The sequence below is a fragment of the Protopterus annectens genome, chromosome 10.part0 (genome assembly GCF_019279795.1).
Source record: "Protopterus annectens isolate FY-2018-M chromosome 10.part0, PAN1.0, whole genome shotgun sequence".
Classification (NCBI taxonomy): domain Eukaryota; kingdom Metazoa; phylum Chordata; order Ceratodontiformes; family Protopteridae; genus Protopterus; species Protopterus annectens.
Genome location: NC_056744.1, coordinates 981,688,261 through 981,708,941, shown reverse-complemented (window position 1 = coordinate 981,708,941; position 20,681 = coordinate 981,688,261). Strand labels below are relative to the sequence as shown.

Here is a 20,681-nt window from a genome sequence, read left to right as displayed (position 1 = left end):
GAGAGCTCCCAGAGATTGCCACTACTCTGAAATAAAATTCCAGTTCATGTGAAGCAGAACTCCTCACTGACCCTATTAAAGCGCAACCTAAACAAATAGATGGGAGAACACAAAATCACCCTGGAGGTGGCACCCTTGTCCTTCATGGACAGGGGTGTTTTTTGTTGATCATACTCACTCTGTGAATTACGTCCATCTAATTGAGGACAATTGAGGCAACTCGGGATTAACATGTCTACCTTTACAAAGGCTCTTAGACCGCTAGCTTTGTAACCTCCTATGAATCTATGAGCATGGACAACTATTGACAATCATGGTATAACAGCCACAGATGTGACTTAACCATTTTCTTGTTTTGGGAGTTCATTAGAAGTTTAAGATAAATCTCTGCCTTAATGTTGCATTTTGTTGTCGTATACATTGCATGGTGCGAGTACTACCAGGATGGTGGCATTTGGTTGCCAGGGAATAACCTCTGTCAGGTTTTGGCAGTATCTTAACTTGCTGTACTGAATTAGTTTTGGTTGAATTTCTGGTTATTTTATCTGTTTTTATCTTTGATTTGCCTGATGAACTGACTTCAGATTGCCATCTGCATTATATGTTGTACTCAACCACTTACAAACTTTGCAACATTTAAGACACCATGTTGTGAAGGGCGCCAGAACCATAAGGTTGGGGGGGCTGGTTAACACTCCCTTACTTTAAATAAAATCATGAAAGTGTGTATCCGGTTGTCTGAGAGTGTTTGCAAAAGCGTATATGCGAGTATTTGCCGGAGAGTGTGTATATGTTAGTGCACATGAGTGCATGGGTATGTGTGAGTGTGTGTGAGTGCATGCATGTGTGTGTCAGTGCAGAGGTGAGTGTGCGGGTGTGTGTGTGGGTGTGTGCAAGTCTGCATGATTGCATGCATGCTAGTGTGCTTGAGTACATGTGTACACGAGTATGTGTGTGCACGCATGTGTGTAGAGGGACATAAGACTCTTCCTCTAAGAAAGAGAAAGTGTGTGCGTTTGCATGTCTGGTTGTCTGCTAGTGTTTGCAAGAAGAGTGTATGAGAGTTTTCGTGAGTGAGTGTGTATGTGTGTGTGGACATGAGTGTATGGGTATATATTAGTGTGTGCGCGTGGTATGCAAATGTTAGTGAATATGTAGAGGGAGGGTTCAAATTCCTATATAAGGGAGGTTGATCTAGAGAACATAACTTTTTTTGAACTTTTAAATCATGTTTCAGAAGCAATACCTCTCAACCTGTTAACACAAGAAATCTGGACAAAGCCTGAAGTAATGAGGGGGACAAGGGACCAAAAATGGGGACAGATTTTAAATATTGCACTTGTAAGCTTAGAAAGTTGGTAGAGTAATAGGCTTTGTGTTAGCATGTGTTTTATAAAGGATATGACATCTGCAACTCAGTTGTATGTTTTTATTTAGTGACATCAGTCCTCACTGAATTGCCAGAATTTTTATGAGGAAAAGACCAAAAATGTGAGGCAAAAAATCTGGACAGTTGAAAGGTATGTTGTGAAGTTTATATGTTAAAATGATGAACATTATCTCTCTTCATGCAATTTTGTTGTACCTGTGCTGCAAAATCAGTAGCAGTTTAACTCCTGTAAAAAAACGGCATGTAGACAGATAACTTGCATTATTCTAACATATAACCTTCACAGTTATTCAGGAAAAATATTAATTATTCATTTTATTTCAATATTACATTTTTTTTTAAGTTAAAAGCTGGCAATGTAAAAATCAGCAAATATTACCCAACAAAATGCATTTCTGTGTAAATTTATCCTGTCAGGAAACTAACTTTTTTTATTGTGAAGCAGCTACTTCATGTGATTCTAATGTACCAGTGCGTGGGAGGTGTAGTGATTCTGACCACACAAAAAATATATTTTGGAGTGTTTTGTGCTGCTTAGTCAACAAACTTTTATTTGAGAAGTTGTCTATGAATATTATCTTATATTCTCAAGGATCATTACTCATAATTCTTAGCTAGTAGAAGCCTCTCATGTTTTTTGTTTTTATGCAAATGTATGTTTGCCTGTGTTTTAAATGATAATTCAATAAAGGTGTTAAAAAATGTAACTAAGCAGCCTTTGCTACCACTACAGGCTGGTAATTTGCCTCAGACACAGGTGAGAGACTCTGCTGTTAGCAAGCTAGTTGCACAGACTGCTCTTCTCTTTTACCTGGATCCCTGTAATGTGGCATATATAGCCATGTATGGACTGGAGCAACCACTGTGGACTGGGGATTAGCAATGTCCTCTGCAGCTGTTGGGGTCCCCTTAGTGGACTAGGGAGAGCACTTTTGCTGGTGCTGGAAGAAGGGGCTGGGAAAGTGCCCCTGTTTAACCAGAATGTTGTGTCTATCCCTGAGAAAGCTATCCTGCGCAGGCATCAAAAACATGTTTGCTGAAATGTTCTGTCAAGAAGAAACAGAAAACTAAACTTATAGCTTCTTTTGCACCAGTTTCATTGGACAGGAGTAGTTTATTAAGTATGGTTCAGGGTATTATACTGTCTCTTGACCTTTCTTATCAGGTGATTTCTGGTAAGAGAAAAAGGGATTCCTCTTTTCCTGAAGAGATTCAAGAAATTAAAGTTGGATAGGAATGTGATGGAACAGATACATTTTTCCCCTCAGAATTCTGATTCAGACTCAGAGGACAGCATGTAACCTGAATCTCCCCATCGGTGATTTATTTCTCGTAGACTATTTCCAGAATGTGAATGTGTATTCAGTGGGAGAACTCCCCCAGAAATGCTGTCAGCTGTTACAGAAGGAATTTCCAGGACCATCACCCATTTCCTCAGTTCTGTCACCTCTGGAGAAAGTGTGTGTGTCACTGCTTGCGGTTTTCCTGATACCCAGCCTGCTGCCTTTATAAAAGTCAAATAGAATGCATAGAGTTACTCAGTCTTAAATTTTTATACATTCTTCCCAGACATGACCCAGAAGCTATAGCTATAGCTAATCCAGCTGCTGCCAAGCATTTTGACTGTAATCCTTCCCCTGCTGACAAAGATGGGAAAACAATTTTTATGTTTGGGGAAGAAGTGTTTGTTTCTGCCATTTTCATTTTTAGAACTTTGGATTGTCAGGCTCATATGTTAAAGTTTATTCTGACTAATTGTGAAAATATGAGGTATGTTTTATCTGCAGTTCCTTTCTGTGAGGAAAAATCTGCTTTGTGTGGTTTGGTTTCTTTTATTTTTCAGGTTACTACTCATTTAAAGTCTGTTTATGACTGTAGGTACTACATCCATTGATGTTGCCGCTGATGCTGCGTTTAGGGGGTTTGCCTGGCTTCATTTTGAGAACCTCCTAAAGGATGCAAACATACGATTTTAAATTGACTTTTGGATAGAGATTTTGGTCCCACTGCTGCAAAGGTTATCAAAAATGTGATGAGAGGGTTAAACTAATACCGGGAAGCTCTCATTTTTTTTCCTCTCTCTCCTCCTCTAAATTTTCCAAGGTTTTTTGTTCCCTTGTCCAACTGTGGCAAGGAACAGAAACAGTTTCAGCAACATGCTGGCAAGCAGACTTCAAAAAAACAATGGTGAAGAGGTTCCCTAAAAGAAAGCAGGAACCCTCCAGAGTAAAGGACAGTCAAAGAAGTCAGAATGACTGTGTAAGGGGCTCCGTCCTCCGTCTTGCCCTGGCAGTTTCTTAGTCTCTTATCCCTTCCAGAAAGTCTGAATCTCCATTTCTCTCTTTGGCAACAGGGTATTTCAGAGACACAGGTTCTGAGACTAATTCAGCAGGGGTACAGTTGGCAGTGGCAAGTGTTCCCTCCTTTGCAGGGAATTATTTCTCATCCACCAAACTAAACCCTCCTGTTCCCTCCTGTCCTACAGCACATGCTTTATCAGGAGGTAATAGAAATTGTTCTTTTTTCCCAGTGGGGAAGAGGTTTTCATTTAAGAATGTTTCTGATGCCAAAGAAAGAAAATGCATGGAGATCTGCTAGGTACCTTTTTTTCTTAAACCAGTTTGTAATACTGCTCAAATTCAAGATGCTTTCACAACACAATCTCTTGCCCCTTCTTCCCCATTTTAGATTTTTTGCTAACCTTAGATTTAAAAGGTGCTTATCACATTCCTGTCCATTACGTATTTATATGTTTCTTAAGGTTTTTTGTGTCTGGATCACATTATCCAGTCTTTGCCTTACGTTTTGGGCCATCCACTGCCCCAAGAGTGTTCACAAAGTGTCTAGATCCAGTTATAGTATATTGCAAGCTACAGGGTATCCACTTTTTTTTCCATATTTAGATGACTTGCTTATTTATGCACACTTTTTTTTTTCAAAGTGTCAGGAATCTGTGTTATTGGTGAGAGATCTCCTATGCAAGCTGGGAATGCCAGGTGAATCTCAGTGGAAAGAGCTTTTCTTCCACGGGGGTGGACATAGAGCTACATTTAAATCTATTACATTTCACATTCCTCTGGTGTTGCACATACAGCCTCTGTGGACCATGCATTAGAATGTTTTCTGTGGCTGTTGGGGGTCCCCTTAATGGGCAAGGGAGGGAGTGCTTCCAGATTCGGAGTCCCGTGGCATCTATGATTCTCATGATACCTCTAGCCAGACTGGTCTCTTTCATAACTCTCTCAACCTTAGTGCATGAAATCTGGACAAAGCCATAAATAATGGGAGCACAAAGCCCTCAGAATAGAGACATTTTTTTAAATATTAGTCTTACAAACTGAAAGTTGATAGAGTAACAGGTTTTGCATTAGCATGAATTTTCTGAAGGGTATGAAGTCTGAAACTCAAATGTCTGTTATTTTCTGATTTCAGTCCTCAGTGATTTGCCATTTGTCTAGAAATAGTAAGGCCTTGCTGAGTTTAATTCTGGTGGCTGCCAAAAAAGCAATTACTTGAAAATGAAAATCAAAGTCTAAAGCAAATGTGCTAGAAGTAGTGAGATCATTAGAAAAGGATAGGAGGAAATTACATGGAAAATGGTAATTGCAGGAACAATGCATGCAGAATGATGTTTTGTAGGAGGAATGAGGTTAAAGGGAAGGCAAGAATTGAATGCATTTGAAAGGGACATTATCTCGTTCCTAAAATTGCAATTCTGCCTCAGACCGAAGCTCAAACACTGTCAATCACTTAGCTAATCACCTCCCTTTGTATGACAACACTCAAGATGTTCTCACAATCCCACCCACGGCATTAAGTTCCTTTAAAAAAGGTGTACAAACCTCTATTCCAGTTCTACTTTTGTTCCCTCTGGAAAAAGAGACTCATTCTTCAAGTTCCCTGCTTCACATAGTGCCGCCCACTGCTTAGCATCTTCTTCTTATGCTGTTGGAGGTTTTATTTCTACTTGTATGCAAAGTAGTATTTTAGTAGCTCCTACCTGTTTGCGTGTGTTTGACTAACAGTGACTGGATAGGTTATGAGTGATGTATAATGTTTGCAACTGAAAATATGTCATTATGGTTTGTTGTCATTTATATAAATGTGTGATTGCATAGGTCATAATTGATAATTTAATAAAGATTTTTATTAAAAAAAAAAACAGGGATATTTTGTACATCCCAACCCCCAAACAGCTTAAATGACTGCCTGGATGATAGGGTCTTGATACCTTTTAGCACCTATTTATTGAGGATGTGCAGGAGTTATTAATGGGGCATGAAAGCCTTCTACTAGAAAATCATATATTAGCAAATGGAATATGCTTTCTAGTTGGTGCCAAAAACATAACCAAAACCCATTCAGAGTAGTGTTACTCTCTTTTTTTTTTTTAACCAGTATTTGTGAGTTATTTTCCTATCATCTGTCTTGCTCCTCTGTCAAGGTTCATTTGTTTGCCCGTGGATCCCACTCTCTTTTTTTTTCCAAAATCTCTTTATTTCAATTTTCTTTTTTTCAAATAACAACAGTACGGTAACTCAAAAACATAAATACCTATCTAAAGAAAGACAATCTCGTTCCGAGAAAATTATATATATATATATATATATATATATATATATATATATATATATATATATATATATATATATATATGTATATATATTTATATATATATGTGTATATATATATATATATATATATGTATGTATACAATATATACACAAGAAGTCACTACATCGTCAAGTAAAGTATGAGAATTCTTATGTTCATTTGGTCTCATAAGGGACAGTTAGAATGGGGATAGTCTATATATAAAGTAAAAATAGAAATTTAACCATTTATTTGTATGTTTAGGGAAAATACCTAGTTACACATATACTAAGAGAAGGGAGAAGATGCAAGAAAGACTGGTTATACTACATTCATTTCTTATTTAAAGGTTAGCTTTTCATGACAATTTGTAGGCAAATTTTATTTGTCAAGAATTATATCTAGCAACTAACCCCAAAATTTTTGGTAATAGTGTTTGAGCGTTTGTTTTTGAATAAATTAATTTGTGAGATGAGATATATTTGATAGCAAGATTGTTAAAATTTCCCCATGTAATTGGTGACATGACATTCCAATTCTTTGTAATAAAGACATGTTTTAATATTTTTGGGGGTTGATTGATATTAATGTACAATATAGCTGTCTCCCAAGTAAGGGTTGATTTTTCATATTCCATCTTCTCTAATCTTACTGTCAAGGAACACCATAAGTTGTGTATCTTAGTACAGTTCCACATGACATGTAAAATATCAGCTGTTTGATCTGGACAATGGGGACATATAGGCGAAAAGTTAGGATTGAGTTTATTTAATTTAGATAAGGTATAATATAGATTGTTATTTACCATAATCTGTGTATATAACAGCTTCTTGAAAGGAATGAATTTGATTGCATTTTCAATGGCTTGTTTCTTATTTTCTTCAGTCAGTGATTGATTTTTCGTTTGCCAATAGTTTGAAAATAATAAAGAATTCTGATGTTTTGTACTCATTGCAATTTTATAAGTCTAGAAATTGTTTTCCCTTTAATCGCAAGATTTTCAAGTATTAATTTAACTAAATCTATGTTCTGTAAGTCAGTGTATATTTGTGAGAATTTAGCATTTATAAGATGATGAAGTTGGTTAAGGATAATACTATATTTCATAGGAAGTTTGAGTTCAAGTCTCATTTGCCCCGTGTTAAGAGTCTTTCCATTTGTATATGTCCCATATTGTGTAGTCTTTTATCAGGGGGTAGTTTGTTAGATTTGCTGGTTTATTATTATAGGTTCATAGGTTCATACTAGGCTATCTGCCCTAGGGTATTTATAAGCCTAGCCAGAATGTGTTTGGCTTTCGCCACCCATTTTAAATTTATTTTGCTATGCCCTTTTTCGAGGTTAGTATACTGTGCCTCTGTCTAACAGTGACACAGAAGTGGTACCCGGGGTAAACCTACGATCTCCCATCCACTCATCAAGATTCCTCTTGAAGAGAGTCAATGAGGGACTCTGCCTAACCTGGACTGGGATTTTATTCCAGAGTGAAGGGAGCCTCTGGGTTATGAATCTGTCCCTCCAGCATGTCCTATTTATTTCAGTGCTGAGGTTCAAGTCTCTTGAGCGCGTAGCTCGATGGGATTTGGATTTTCTGAGGTGCAGCATGTCCATTAATTCCTGGTTAGACATGGCTTTATACGTCAGGCACAGATCGCCTCTGAACAGGCGATATGCCACTGAGTAGAGCTGGAGTTTCTTTAACTGGGCAGCATATGGCATCTGTTTGAGCCCTTTGATCCTCTTGGTGAGGTACTTTTGGTGTCTTTCCAGTTGCTGCAGGTGTCTGGTAAGGTACATCCCAAAAGGGGCATTGTACTCAATTATGGGCCTGATGAGGGATGAGTAAAGAGGCACGATGACCTCCCCTGATCAAGATGTGAATCCCTTCATGATTAGGCGGGCTATATAAAATGTTTTTCTAACCACTTTGGCCATGTGGTTGTCAAATGAGAGATTGCTATCAACTTGGGTCCCCAGGTCCCTAATTACTTCTTCTGTACTTAATGGATTACCACCTATGTGGTAATTTGTGGGCACTTTGTTTTTGCCACAGGGATGACTATACACTTTTTGGCATTTAGCTTGAGGCCATGGCTCTGGCACCAGTTGTCTGTTTCTATGAGGCCCTTTTGGAGGATGCTTGTATCGGCTGGAGAGTCGATTATGGCGCCCAGTTTGCAGTCATCTGCGAACTTGGTCAGCCACAGTCCTTCCGTGTTGGCCTGTACCTCCGAGAAATATATACCGAACAAGAGAGGTCCCAGGACTGAGCCTTGTGGGACACCACTTGTAACTGGTTTGGAGTCTGACATGGCTCCAGCAATTCTAACCATGTGGGTTCTGTCCTTGAGCCAGTTTGCAGTCCATCTAGTAACATAGGGGTTTATATTTAAGCTGGTGAGCTTATCTATAATGCCCAAGTGGGGTATTGTATCGAAGGCTTTTGCGAGGTCCAGGTAGGCTGTGTGGACCACCTTCCCCTCGTCAATGGCCTTGGTGACTGTTTCAAAGAAATCAACCAGGTTTAAGAGGCAGGATCTGCCCTTAACAAAGCCGAACTGGGTAGGATTCAGTGTCTGTAGGTCCCCAATATCTTTATTTATGAGGTCCATGATGATCCTTTCCATAGCTTTGCAGACCAAGCTAGTCAGGCTTATGGGGCGATAGTTTCCAGGATCCGTTGAAGCACCACCTTTATGGAGAGGGACCACTGTTACTGTACGCCACTCTTTGGGCACATATCCTGTAGTAAGGCTGAGATTGAACAGTAGTTTTATGTTTGGGTTTAGCTCTTCTTGGAGTTCATGTAGAATGCAGCCCGGGACACCGTCTGGTCCCATTGATGCTGTGTTTTTTGCTTTGGAGAGGGCGGCTCTTACCTGAGCATCTGAGATGTCAGGGGGGCAGCACTCTGCTGGGATAGATATTTGCCCTTTTGGTGGGGATGGGGGGGGAGAAGTTTGCGCTGAACCTGTCAGCTAGGATGTTGGCAATGTCTGTGGGTTCACTGTATTTTTTGTCATTTTGGACTGATTCTGAGCAAATCTGGGAATTACCACTCAGGTTCCTAACATAACTAAAGAAAGCCTTGTGATTATCCTTAGTGTCCTGTGCAATTTTTCTCTCGAAGCTGGCCTTAGACAATTTTATGAGTGCCCGTAGTTTTTTGCTAATACTGATCAGCGATGCCTTCCCTTTTTGGGATTTTGCTCTGTCATTTAGTAGCTTCCTCCTTCTGTTGTATAGTTTGTTTATGGCTGGGGTCCACCAGACAGGACGTCTGGCTTTGGTGGATTGGGTCTTAGTTTTATTTGGGATCGCATGATCCATGCATTCCTGAAGGTGTTCATAGAATGCGTTTATAAAGGATTCTGCGGTCTGGGCCGTATTTTCCACAGGCCCGGGGGCTTTGAAGGATTCCACCTCAGTTTTGAGGAGTGTGAAATTTGCTTTAGAGAAGTTTTTCACTGTGGTTTTCTGGGCAGGGGGTGGGGTCGGGATGTGAATATCCAGTGAGATTAGTTTATGGTCTGATCTTACCAGTGAGAGATACACTTCTGGTCTGGAGCATAGAGTCCCCATGTTGGTGATGATCAGGTCCAGTATGTTTTCCCCTCTTGTGGGAGTAGTAACAAGTTGTTCCATAGCATTTGAGTTTATAAATTCTAGGAACCTTTGGGCTAGGGTGTTGGAGCTAGAGTAATGCTCCCAATCTATGTTTGGGTAGTTGAAGTCGCCCAATATAATGGTGTTTGGAGAGACCTTCATATTTTCCAGTGTTCTCAGAAAGGCCGAGTGGGGTTCCTGGGTTTGGGAGGGTGGTCTGTAGCAGGCTATAAACTGGAAGGCAGTTTTACCCACTGTTAGTTGCACATGGATAGTCTCTGATGCTTCGTGCTTTGCCACCAACCTGGAGGTGTGGGTATCTTTGATGAATATCAATACTCCCCCTCCTTTTGTCGTTCGGTCCAAGTTTTGAGGCTGAAAAGAATGGTATGAGGTATAACCTGGTAGTGCTGGGGTGCTCTCGGGAGCCCTGAACCAGGTTTCTGTTACTGCACAGATATCGATGTTCTCCATGCTAAGGAGAGTTTAGAGTGCGTGCATCTTGAGGTTTAGACTTCTGGCGTTGAGTAGCATTACTCTTAGTTTCTTATCCCTTGTGATACCTATGGAGGTGGGTTTGTCTTTTGAGCCTTGCCTAAAAAGGCACTATGGGGGGTAGCAAGAGCATTTGCCAATATCCAAAAGCCCAGGGGTGACAGGTGCAAGCCGTCCCTAGCAAAGCATCTTGGCTTGTCGAGCATATCATCCCAAGCTGATAGGCATTGGATCCCCTTTGAATGACATCAGTACTTAAGCCAGTTGTTGAAATTGACCATCTTGTCTTCATATTGTGGCATCATTCTTGGTGAGGGTAAGATGCTACTCAAGGTCAGGGTCATACCGGCCTGGGCTTACATGCTCAGAGAGCTCATTTATGTCTCTTTTCATGTAGTCCAGGGAGGTACGTCTCAGGTCATTCACACCAGCATGGACAATGACTGAGTCATATTTGTACTTGCCTTGGAGTGACCTGAGTGCTTGTGTTATGTGGCGGATCCTAGCACCCGACAGGCTGCTCACCGTGACCCTCTCCTTGTTCAGCCTGGTGAGCGGGACGTCAGTGTGCCTGACGAAGTCACCTATTACAAGTGTATCAGGTGTGTTGTTTAGTCTTAAGGGCTGTGACTGTTCGGCACACAGGCTTTGAGAGATATCTGTTGCACGTGTTTTGTTTTGGGGTAGCGGTTGCTTGGCTGTCTGCTTTGGAGGTCTCTGCTGCTTAGGCAGATCTTTATTTAGAGCCTCCGAGTATGTTTTTGTGTGATTATGTGTTTGGTTTGCTGTCGTGGTAGGTCTATGTGAGACTGGAATTGTAGTGAGTGTGGTTTCCTTCTTCTCCTGACTGGTTATGCCAGTACTGAGTTGAGAGAGCTTAGCCTCCAGTTTGGCTATATGGTTGCATCTCTCACATGTGTTGGAATTTGTTGGGAGGAGGAGAGGGTTGTCTGTGTACATGAGGCAGTTGTAACATTGCCTCAAGATTCCCAGATTCACCAGCTGGACCGGAGAGGAGATTGACAACTGACCTTTGGACATGCTAGAATAATATTGGGAATTCCTTAATAATTGAAAACAAGGGCCAGTGGGGAGTGAGGGTGTAGTGCTTTTAATTTTTAGTGCTGACTTATATAATTGCTTTAGCGCGCAAGTGCCAGGTAACTTAAGTGCAATATGTTACAGGTAACTTAAATGCAAAAACGACAAACAGTAACTTTCTTTCAAGTGAAACAAGGAAATAAGTACAGTAAGCAATGCAGATATCACTAGTGATCCACAGAAGCGCTGAGAAGCCGCGTATTAGGTGGAATTAGCGTTCCAGGGAAATAACAAGCAAACAAACAAGCATATAAACAAAGCTAGATTCAGCAGGCCTGGATCTAGTCTATGCTACTGCAAACAAGGTGTACCAATTTCAGTAAGATACAGTTCAAATATTCAGGCACTATAAATCTTTAACCAGAAATTCCCAGCTCAGAAGGGCAGAGTCCAGCCTCTTCTCCCACAAGAGTGCAGACCACAAACCTTCTTAATGTAAAATAACTGGCCTGAAGCCCAAGTGCCTAAACCAGAACTAATACACTTTAAGAATAACAAACACTGGGCTCTCAATCAGCAGTTCCCAACTTAGAAGGATGAAAGCTACTTGTCCTGCCACCACAGTGCATGCCACAAACCTTCCTAATGTAAAACAACTGGTCTGAAGCCCAAGTGCTTAAGCCAAAAGACTTAGAATGATAGCTACACTTTAATCAAGTTACTACAAAGCAGTAATAAATACAATTGAATACTTTAGAGAATGCCTGGATTAGTGCTCAAGTTACACAAACAAAGCTAGATCCAGCAGGCCCGAATCCAGTCTATGCCACAGCAAACAAGGTGCACCAACTTCAGTAAGAAGCAGTTCAGATATGCATGCACTATAAGCCTTTAACCAGAAATTCCCAGCTCAGAAGGGCAGAGTCCAGCCTCTCCTCCCACAAGAGTGCAGACCACGAACCCTCTTAATGTAAAATAACTGGCCTGAAAGCCCAAGTGCTTAAACCAGAATTAATACACTTTTAGAATAACAGACACTGAGCCCTCAATCAGCAGTTCCCAACCTAGAAGGATGTACGCTACCTGTTCTGCCACTACAGTGCAGACCACAAACCCTCTCAGTGCAAAACTGGTCCGAAGCCCAAGTGTTTAAACCAAAAGGCTTAGAATTAGTTACACCAAGCAGTAATAAATACAATTGAGTACTTTTAAGATGATGCAAAAGTAAAATAAAGTAGGTTGAAACACAAGTAGAGTAAAAGCAGATTAAATTTATTTATTTATTTTCTGAACAAGTGCTGAGATCAAAGAAACAGATTTGAGTGCTGAAACTAGAAAACTGGCTAGTTATAAGAAAAAAAAAAAAACTAAGCTAGAAGGTTTCCCTCCAACACAGAAGGGCTTGGGGGCTCAGAAGCCTACAAATAGTCTATACCACTTAACAGGAAAGGCAGGTAACAAGCTTAATTTTTTTTTCTGTTTCCCAGATGCTCTCTTTGTACACAGTAGGAGTGCCTGAAATCAGAATATGATCTCACTGCACTCAGTTGAGTGAGCAAATGAGATGGGCCCAGAAGGAGTATCCAAACACAAATTTACAAGAGGGGCGGGCAGTTTCAAGGCCATTAAGATTAACATCAAAACAAAAGCAGGGACGGTGGGTGGGACTAACTGAAGAGCAGAGTCAAAACTTCCAGTTCAGTTAATATTTCTGCAACACACAGTTAGAATCAATTTAAATACTGTATTTTTTTGAAAAAAAAGTGCAGATAAAGGTACTTAAATTCTCTTATACGTCCAATTGAATACAGCAAGTTCTTAGCTGGCCAAAGCTGAGGTTTTTAAGTTAGTTTAAGTTTATTAGTAAATTAGGATTTAGATGTAATGATTGTATAAGGGCAAAAGTGTCAGCTAATTGCAATGATTTAAATAGTTTCTGTGTTGTAAGAATCATGTTTTTAATTACTGGGTGTAAATTCTTTGTGTATATGCTAGCCTGGTTTAAATTCAAGATTGGAGAATGGTAAGGATTTGATATTACAGCCAAGGGATTTCAACTGTTCATACCAGATTTTGGTCCACTGGGGTGTCCAAGTATTTATATACGAGTTATAGTTTATTATTTGTATTAGTCTGTCTACAGTAATTATACTATAGTAAAGCATAAAATCAGGTAACCCCAATCTCCCTTATCTTTGGCGAGTACAAGTTTTACATATTTAATTCTGGTAGATTTGGGATACTGTAAGCATCTTGATATAGCTTTTTCCATGGCAAGGAAGAATTTTTGGGGAATATTTGAAAAGGTAGCATTTAATTGAAAGAGTATTCTTGGTAGAAAATTCATCTTGACAACACTAGCTTTTGACAGTAGAGACATATTAATGTTCTTCCATCTATCCATATAGTTTTGAATACTAGTCCATGTAGTTAGGTTATTGTTTACAATATCTTTGAAGTCTGAAGTAAATATTATTCCTAGATATTTTATCTGGTAGTTTATTTTGATCTCACTCATAAGAAAGTACAATTTTTTATGCCCTATAGGATTGAGGGGAAATGTGTGACTTGTTTAAATTTAAATTATAATTTGAAACTACCGAGAACTCATCAATAACTTTAAGTATTTTTGGGAGGTCAGTAGTGGGGAGTTGGAAGTATATATATAAGTCATCAGCAAAGGCCGAGTATATAAGATTTGTATTGTGGATTCTAGGAATATGATGAAAGTTTTTTTGTGAAATAAACAGAAGGAGGGGTTCTAGATAAAGATTAAATAGGTATGGCGAAAGAGGACATCCTTGTCTTGTACCACTGGATAAGAGTATAGGCTTAGTTATAAGTTTATTTACCTGTATAGTGGTAGAAGCTTTCTGATACAGAACCTGGATCATTTTAATGAATTCTTGAGGAAAACCATATAAAGGCAGTATATTAAAGAGAAAGTGTAAGTTTCCTCTATCAAAAGCTTTAGTTGCATATGTAAGGGCATATCTGGGCCATTTACCCCCTATTAAGTAGTCTTACAATGGTATCTAAAAGGAGGGTGTTGTCACTTGTTTGCCTGTTTGTCATAAAGCCCATTTGTTGTTGGGAAATAATAGAGGGGAGTATATTCTTAAGTCTATTTGCTATAACATGGGCTAATATCTTAAGGTCAGTGTTTGAGGGCTATTGGTCTATAATTTGCTGGATCTGTTGGTTCAGAATGCGGTTTAGGAATCAACACTGTCTTGGAGTTATTTAAGTATTTGTCTGTTATGCCATATTGTATTATATAGTTGAAAACTTTTAATAACACTTTGGAGATTTGGAGGTTCCATGAATAACTTATAAAAATCCGATGTGTATCCATCAAGTCCAGGGGATTTACCTAACTTTAGTTTGCTTATTGCAGCTTTTATCTCTTAAGTGTAACAGTGATTTTAAGAGTTTCCTTTGATCTTCTGTAATTTGTGGAAAGTTTATTTTATGTATAAAATCCTCAAATCTTGTCTAAAGATGATGATAAGTGTATATTGTATAATTTCTTATAAATATCTTCAAAAGCATCCACTATATCTTGATCTTTATATTTCACCTGTCCTTCATATTTTATTTCTTTGATCCTAGGAGGTCCACTTTTTATGTTAGTCTAGCTAGGAATTTTGATGGTGTTTGAGCCCATTCTGAATATTGATATAGTGACCTTAATTCTAAGAAGGAGATATTTTCTTAATAGTGTTTGTGTAGTTGTTTTTGCCAATCAATTATTTTTTCCTCAAGTTCTTTAGAATAGTTTTCCTGAAGTTCTAGTTCAGCAGTGTTTGACACTCTAGTTCATTCTTAAGATTGTTATACTTTTTTTGAGCCATGCAGATTTTTGAATAATAATACCCCTGATGACCGCCTTGGTAGCTGCCCATTGTATGTCATATGGAATTTGATCGGATATAAAATCATTTTGAAGTTGGGCTAGCACATTCTGAATTTCTTGTGTAGTTTCTTGGTTTTGTATAATTTTAGGATTTAACATCCAGGTATTGAAATAGGAAATATTTTGTTTATGAGCTTGAACGTTTATTAAAAGTCTAATTTTGGAATTATCTGAAAGAGTTCTAGGTGATGCAGCATAATTTAATTTGTTAGAAAGGAAAGCAAGAGAAATTAGAAAAGCATCTATCCTGGACCAAGTTTTATGAGTGGCTGAAAAGAAAGTGAATCTTGATATTGTTTTATCATATTGAAATTTAACATAAGGGCCAACTAGTTCAAATGTATTTTGTAATTCTTCAAGTGCAGTAGTGGTAGATTGTGACTGTCTGTTTTTATTATGCAATCTATCCTTATCTAGAATTTAGTAAAGCATTCCAGTCCCCGTCTACAATAAACAGATGATTTGGGTATTTGGCTAATATATTAAAGATTTCATAAATGAAGAGCTGTTGATTTGAGCAGGGGCTATATATATTAAGAAAGTAATGGTTTGTTTAAAGTATGATATTCACTAGTAAATAATACCCATCCTCCCTTTGAGTCAGCTTCATAAGAAGTAATCTCTCCTTGGAAGGATTTATTTACTATAATGGCCACTCCCCAGGACAAAGAACTATAATTTGCAGAAACTATTGTTTTAACCCATTTTCTTTTCCTTTCTCTAACCCAAAGTTGGTCATCTAAGTGAGTTTCTTGCAAGAAAGTTACATCAGCCTTAGTTTGGTATGTGAGGTGCATGATTAAATTTCTTTTCTTTTTATCTACCATCCCTTTAACATTCCAAGAGTATATGGTTATCATTTTTTATTAATATTGTTGAAGTTTCTCAGTTGATGCACAAAAATACAGTTATAAACTTTTTCTGTTAGTGTATTTATCTTAAGAATAAATGTTGTGACTTCTATACTCCTAAACTCTAAATAGGTGCCTAACCACCCATCCCTCTGTATTTGTAAATGTGCATGAGTTAAGAAACTAAAAGAAACTATTATTTTTAACAACAAGGAGTAGATATATATCAGAGGGATGTCAATAATACCCATACTGTTCCAAATGTGAATAGTCATCAGCTAACAGACTGTGCCCGTCCCGCTCCTTTTATTATTTATATACTGCATATTCATTTTCAGACTTCTTAAAATATTATATTAATTGTACCCTTAGATATTATATAGAGAGAAAAGGAAAAGTAGCTTTTATAAAAAGTTTTGTAGTAACAGCAACATATTATTATAATTCTTAACGTTTCAAAAGTTATTAAAGAGTTAAAACAATATTTTCAAAAACCAAGTACATTATATGTATATTTAAAGAAGGCATCATTTTAAAAATTCAACAACATTTGCATTATTCTTGCTAACAGCAACTAACTGTGGTTCTTTAAAATGTATTGGAAACCATACAAGCAATCATTGTGAACTCATTAATTAACCAGTGCCATCTACTGGACAAACAGGGAAAAAAATGGAAAATGTTTTTGTACCTTGCTCATAGACACCTTTAAAGGTAACTCAGTGATTATGCCAGTAGAATAATGATTATACATTTTAAACATTTAAAGAACGCAGCACTTTAAAATTCAACATTTGCCTTATTCTTACTAACGGCAACTAACTGTGGTTCTTTAAAATGTATTGGAACTTCATTTAACATTGCACTGGCAAAAGCCATATAGATCCCTCTCTCAAGGCATTCCAATGTCAGAATGTTTTTGAAAGGGATTTTGCATGAGACATCTCCAAGAAAACTAGTGGCTTCTCTTTGGAACATTAATTTTGTGTTAGAGAAGCTAGCACTTGCTCAATTTGAACCAGCTCATCTGGCTGACTTCAGGTTCTTAACATGGAAAACAGTTTTACTGTTTGCTCTGACCTTTGCAAGAAGTGTGTCTAAGTTGTAAGCTCTTATAGTGGGTGAACTTTATTTCATTTTTCACAGGACAGGGTTTCCTTGAGAACTAAGCCTTTTATGCTTAAAGTGGTATCCAAATATACTTAAAGCAAAGCTATGCATCTCCCTGTCTTCTTCCCTGAAAACCAAAATGAGGGAGAGAGGATAATTCCGTACCTTGGATGTCCACAGACAGATCAGGTACTATCTTGACATTACAAAATATTTCAGAATTTGTGATCAGTTTATTTCTTGTGAAGGTAAGGCGAAGAGGCAACCTGTGTCAAAGCAGACTATTTCCAAATGGATATCTTGGGCTGTTACTTTTATTATTATCACTGCAATAAAACTGTTCCCAGCAGGGTGAAGCCATATTCTACTAGGGCCTTGGCTTCATCTGTGGCTTTTTGCAAAAGGTTGAATTGTAGCAGTATTCTAGAAGCAACAGCTTGGTCCTGTGTACATACTTTTACAAAGTACTACAAGCCAGATTCCTTCCCAGGTCTAGGTCAAGTTTTGTTGGGGCTATTCTCCAGGGCTCCTGGACCCACCTCCCAGTTGTAAACTATGGTAATCTACCCATACAGCTCAGGCTACTGCAGCAATGATCAATATGAAGAACATAGTGCAGTAGTGTAAATAAATTCACCAAAGCAGTAGATATTAGAATTATGACCGCTGCAGTAGCCACTGCTTCCCTCTCCCCCCTTGATTTTTGGTGTGTTTTTTTATGCTAGTATGTGGGCATTTTTTGTGTGCGTGTTAACTCCTAGCAATGTCTTCTCAGGTCTCAGCTTCCTTCTCTCATTTGGCATTGAAGCTCTGAAGGTCTTTGCTCCCAAACCTTTCTTTTTAGCTAGTTCAGTTCAAGCAAATGGTTTGGTATGTGAAAGTTGCCCTGAAGCTTTGTAGGATATACACCTTTAGGCTACTGCACCAGGGATCATTTACTACGTTTACATTAATTTGACCTGTCTAACTGTACTTTTCTACAACCCAAACTGTTCACATGCAAATTTGTATTTTATTTCAATATTATTTTCTACAGTTGAAGTACTAGTTGGACTGAAAACTCTCAATGTAGATTTGCAAAGACTGTGACTGCGTGTGTGTCTGTGTGTATCCCCTTTTAATTAAACTCAGAAACTAGCACTTATTGTCTCTATCATGCTATGACATAGCAGAGGAAAGCAGAAGCATGGACTCTGGTTTTAGTCTGTTTCTGACTGTAGAGCTGACTGCTCACTGTATACTTTTTATTCTGAATTTGGAAATTGCCAAACTATCTTCATTATGTCTGCTTTCACAATATAAAGTGTACACTAGGCTGTCTGGGCTATGGCCGGAAACAGAGTCTGATGTTCCGTATTAAAACTTCTGTCGTCGTTACATTTACTCATTCAGGTCTTTAGCCTACAGGTCAGATGTCTTTGTGAATGACCATACATTCAGGTGAAAGTATATCCCATTCAAACTTGGAATGGGGTAATGAAAGGCAGTAGTTTGTTTATTATTTTAATATGAATTTTACATGGAATTATTCTTAATGCAGCTACAGTTGGTCATATATGCAGCTGTTGAATGTATCATGTATGTGCATCTTCTATCATAGTTAACAGAAGAAGAAAAAAGTAAAAATGCCCTTTTCAGGTCACTATATGCCCCTCTAGACCTCCACCCCCACCCTGCAACATCTTCCAGCACCTCTGTATATTACATTATCAGCATTTAAGGTCATGCCTAAGCAGTGTCATGTTATAAACTCTAGCATATTTTGGTTGATAGAGATGTGTGTGGTGTTGGAACTGTGCAGTTAAAAACTTGTTTTGTATCCTTTTTTTAATTCAACAGTACAGTTTCACCTGTTACTTTCTACAGACATTTGAAATTTCTGTAGCTTGTTTTTTTTATATGTTCATTAAAATGGTTTTCCTATGCTTTTGTATATGCATAATAGCATTTTGTGGGTTAAGTGACGTGATTCTTCCTTGGGGCATTTTTTTTAACATGAAAATCTTTGCAGATGTTTTTATTAAATCCCATCCCAAATAAATAGTGTTTCTCTACCTGACGCTACCCCAGGGATGACGCCAGGCTTTGTCCTTAGACTTTAATAGACAGGCACCTATGCATGCACACGGACGTGTCTCTCAGTTTGTGGGCGCATCCTCACATGATTTTTTTTTCACCGAAGTCATTGGGATTTATTTTTTAACATATATTAAGTGGTTGAGTGAATTGGTCCAAGAGCCCTTTTCAGTCACAACCTTGGCCATAAAGGCAAAGATGGTAAAACAAAATAGACATGATGTAGATTATATGGCATTCATATAGGATAAATGCTAAGTCCAGATAATGACTGACATAATCCAGCAAAGTTGGCACCAAAGAGTGACCTGCTTAACAACCTTAATATATATGTTTATAAAGATTAAGTGACTCATTGCTGATGTTGGCAGGAAAAATGTATTATTATGTAGAGAATTACAAACAACATGGCACAGACAAAAATAAATTAACGGAAGAAAAATGCATCATGGTGCTTCAGCTGCTGTTATGTTATGATACATAAGATAAAAAAATAAATAAAAAGGGACATCACTCCAAGTAGTTCTTATGGTCAAGAACTACCTTTAAGTCTTCAAATATTTAAACAATTTTTCATCTACAAATTTTTCATCTTCCTTCTTGCATCCTTGCTGTTGACCACATCACAATGTTAAGTTGTCAATCTTGCCTTCATTCTTGCTGGATGGGTTCGGAGCCGATCCTCTGCTCTGACTCGGCCACTCTAAAAGCTCGAGAGATAGTTCCACCGGCTCGAGGCTCCCCTATATCCCACAGTGCTAGGCGGTAACTCCTCAGATCTCGTTTGCCGCTACAGCGATCGAGGTGTGTTCCTACCGGCTCAGGTTAGTTTTTTGGTAAAGAACTAGTTTCTTAGCCTTTTTTTCCCCTGTTAAAGTTAGTTTTTATATATAGTTAGTTTTAGAAGTAGTCTATCCCATTCCCGTTAACTTTCCACCCCATTTTTTCCACAAATCTCTAAAAAAAATTTTCCCTCGGGCCCTAGGCCCAGTCCCTCCCTCCCTGTGAGTGACTGTGTTTTGTAGGGATTTCTTATTTCTAGTTATTATAATTTATTCTAAATTAGTTTAAATTACTCCTAAGTGTAATCGGTGTGTGTGTGTGCTTGTGTGATTACTTTTTCCCCTTAGATATGTCTAAGGAATCAAAGGTCTCAGGCTTTAAGAAGTGTGACTCGTGCTGTCAGAAGATGTCTCTGACAGACGATCACACTTCTTGTGTGTACTGCCTGGGACCTTTGCACCTGCAGGACTCGTGCTGTTTGCCATGGCTTCAGCCCTAGAGTCCTGCAGGAGCGAAAAAATAAACTTATTTTAAGGGGCTTACTTAAGCCTGAGGGTCCCTCGACTCAGTCATCGGGGAAACCCTCTAAGCCTTCCAGACCTTTGGCTCCAGCATCTGAGCCGTCTTCTGGAGGCCCTAAAGCTATTCGAACATCGGCTCCGGCCGGAGCCGATGAATCTCGAATACAAGCCCCTACGGTGTCCTCGGCTCCTGCCGGAGCCGAGGAAGACATTACTCTGTCGGCTCCGATTATTTTATCGGAACCGACATCTAGAAAAAGGTCCCGATCTCCATCTATTGGCTCCATTCATTCGGCTCC

General features: G+C 38.6%; 1 protein-coding gene across 1 annotated transcript in view; it reads left to right on the top strand.

Moving 5' to 3' along the window:
- The window catches only part of CEP350 (centrosomal protein 350), a 3,609,946-nt gene that overhangs the window by 763,669 nt on the left and 2,825,596 nt on the right, over nucleotides 1-20,681 (top strand). The gene's annotated exons all lie outside the window — the stretch shown is intronic.